The sequence below is a fragment of the Arachis ipaensis genome, chromosome B07 (assembly GCF_000816755.2).
Source record: "Arachis ipaensis cultivar K30076 chromosome B07, Araip1.1, whole genome shotgun sequence".
NCBI lineage: Eukaryota > Viridiplantae > Streptophyta > Magnoliopsida > Fabales > Fabaceae > Arachis > Arachis ipaensis.
The window spans coordinates 123,560,401-123,564,088 of NC_029791.2; positions in this window are offsets into that span (position 1 = coordinate 123,560,401).

A 3,688-nucleotide genomic window follows, 5' to 3' on the forward strand; every position below is an offset into this window, starting at 1 on the left:
AACTCCACAAATAGCCTCTGCATGTGCTACACTTAAGCTCAGCCCAAACACACACCAAGTGGGCCCCGGAAGTGGATTTATGCATCAATTACTTACTCATGTAAACCCTAGTGACTAGTTTATTATAAATAGGACCTTTTACTAGTCTTTTTGACCGCTTTGGACGTCTGGTTCTTAGATCAGAGGGGGCTGGCCACACGGCCATGCCTGACAGCCATGGAAAGGAGTAAGACTGATTGAATGAAGATAGCAGGAAAGCAGAGGTTCAGAGGAACGAAAAGCCTCTCCATTCGCTTATCTGAAATTCCTACCAATGATTTACATAAGTATCTCTATCCCTATTTTATTATTTAATTTCGAAAACTCTATTATCACTTTATATCTGCCTGACTGAGATTTACAAGGTGACCATAGCTTGCTTCATACCAACAATCTCCGTGGGATTCGACCCTTACTCACGTAAGGTATTACTTGGACGACCCAGTGCACTTGCTGGTTAGTTGTATCGAAGTTGTGAAAATTATGAATTAAGATCAAAGCACCAAGCTTTGGAGCCATTACCAGGGATTGTTCGAGCCTGGACATCACAATTTCGTGCACCAACTAGTCTTTTGTTTGCCAAAGAATTTTTGTTCTTTTATTTTTATGTTCTTAATTTTTTTTAGGTTTAATTACTCTATTGGTCCCTATAGTTTCGCGAAATTTTCAATTAGGTCCCTATACTTTTTTTTCCTTTCAATTGGGTCCCTATACGTTAATTTTTTTTTCAATTTAGTCCTTAATAACGTTAAACGTCAAAAAAATGTTAGTGAATTGTGAAATTACATGTATACCCTTAGGGACCCAATTGAAAAGAAAAAAAGTATAGGGACCTAATTGAAAATTCGATAAAACTATAAATATTCAATGAAAGATATTCCTATAATCCCTATTCAATGATTCTACAACAAAAAAGATATTCCTATAATCTTTTTTATGTTGTCACTATCATTCTTTTGCTTATTTATATATAAATTATACCAAAAATACTTTCTCTTTTTTTTTTAACTTTCAAAATATCTTATCTTAAGAACATACTAAAAAAAAGGGATTGGATAAAATGAAACAGAAATAATAGTAATAAATATATATAAAATGAATTGTCAAAATTATCCCCAAAGGTATAACAAATCAAATTTTATACAGTACAACAAGATAAAAAATTTATTAACGTAACTTATTCTAAAGAAAGAATTATATATCAGACAGAAGAGTATGTTCTCATTGCTTTGGACTCCACATGTTACTGATGCTTTAGCTCTCACTTTCTTCAAGTACCAGATACCTGCTCCAATTCCAAATGCCCCAGCAACCGAAATGCCAATTATTGTTCCTGCGGACACAACACATTACCCTCATTTTCAACTTGAAAAAGTTTGCTATGAATAATAATCAATACACCACTTCAATTGGCAGTAACAACCTGCAATTACATGTGCCCTCGTATTGTGCTGTGCAACATTATAATCTGTAAAATAACATACAAAATTCAATTCATGATCATTACTAAAAGGGCAGAATTATATTATTGAGGTTGTAAGATACCTTTGCAATGAGTAATGAAATTTCCATTCTCACAAAGGCACATGAAATTCTCTCTCTATATATCAAATCCACAAGTTCCACCTCCTTTGGATGGATCCTAGCAAGATACTCATAGTAAAAGAACACTCTGGCATGGCAAAATACTCATATAAGATCTTAATTCTAGTTGTTAGTTAACAATAATGTATAGACTAAAATAAAAACCATTCTATTATATGATGATGAAAATATAACTAAAGATAAGGACATCAATCCACATAACACAATGGAAGGGCAATTAAATAGATAAACATAAGCATGGGTTCAACAGTATATACCTCAACTTCAATGGCACTAAATCTGAATCCAAAATTCCCTTCAACTGCAACAAGTCAATCGAAACTTTGCAATGAGTAGTGGAATTTCCATTCTCATAAAGGCACATGAAACTCTCTCTATATATCAAATCCACAAGTTCCACCTCCTTTAGATGGATCCTGGCAAGACACTCATAGTGAAAGAACACTCCGACATGGCAAGACACTCATATAAGATTTTAATTCTGGTTGTTAGTTAACAATAATGTATAGACTAAAATAAAAACCATTCTATTATATGATGATGAAAATATAACTAAAGATAAGGACATCAATCCACATAACACAATGGAAGGGCAATTAAATAGATAAACATAAGCATGGGTTCAGCAGTATATACCTCAACTTCAATGGCACCAAATCCGAATCCAAAATTCCCTTCAATTGCAACAAGTCAATCGGAACAAGCCACTGCAGCCGCAAGTTTGCCTTGGAAATAGATAGACCAAGGATTACTCACTGCAGCAATAAAATGCAGTTTTAGAACCACTGTCAAACGGAATAAACCACAAATTTGCCTTGGAAATCTCTCACGACCTAGGCAGCAGGATAGGGACCACGATCTCTGAGAGTCCTGTATGCCTCTATGACAATGATCAATTAAACTCATAATCAATTAATAATAGATAAAATACATAATCAGAACTCATAATCAATTCAACTCTCTTAAAGGCATTTAATCAAACACCTTATCTCCAATCTCACCTCTTTTCTTATTTCTAACATAATCAATTAATTACAGATAAAATACATAATCAGAACTCATAATCAAAATTTTTTAACACAATCAAAACTAATTTTAGCAAACTAAGCTTCACAACTAGATCAATTGGTTCTCCTTGTCATTTAGGATGCTGGTTACCTAATCAAATAAAATCAAATTACATACAAGTAGCAACAAAAAATAAGCATAAGCAAAATTAGAGGTATTTAATAATCAAGATTTCTCAACATTGTACCTGAAGCATTAGAATCGGGAGAGGATGCCGTTTGACTACTAGTTGTTTTAAGCATAACATTTCTCCCGTTCTTAGTGTAGTGGGAGGAAGACATTATTGAGAAGAATTATTACCCAATGCTGACAGAAATCCACATGTTCATTCTACTCCCAATCTTTGCAATTCAAACAAATGAAAGCCATCTGACTGGTTTCCTTCCCACATGCCACCTGGTCCCTTCATCTCCTCCGATCCAATAGTTGAAAAACTAAAACAAAATTCAATCATCACCTATTGTTGCAGAACCATTCCAGACAACAAAACGGAGTCGAGGAGCAGCAATTCGAGACAAGGCACCCGAGGTGCGGTGAGGCAAGGCGGGACGAGGGGATGCAATAGGCAAGGCGGACGAGCGGAGCAGAACAGAGCACCCGTGGGCGACGCAAAGGGACGACGACCACCCAGCGACGGACGACGACGACGCCATGGAAGACGGCAGCAGAGTGCGACGGAGGAGAAATCCAATTGGGAACTTAGGAGAATAACTTAGGGGTAGTTAGAGTTCTCTGATTTTGGGGGACAAAATATAAAGGGTATTTTTGGTATTTCAAAAAATAGAGATTTTTTAATGGAATATTCTGTTATTTCAAACGGTTTTATGACGGTAAGGACTAAATTGAAAAAAAATTAACGTATAGGAACCCAATTGAAAGGAAAAAAAATATAGGGATCTAATTAAAAATTTTGCGAAACTATAGGGATTAACAGAGTAATTAAACCTTTTTTTTTACATTTATATTGTTAAACCAA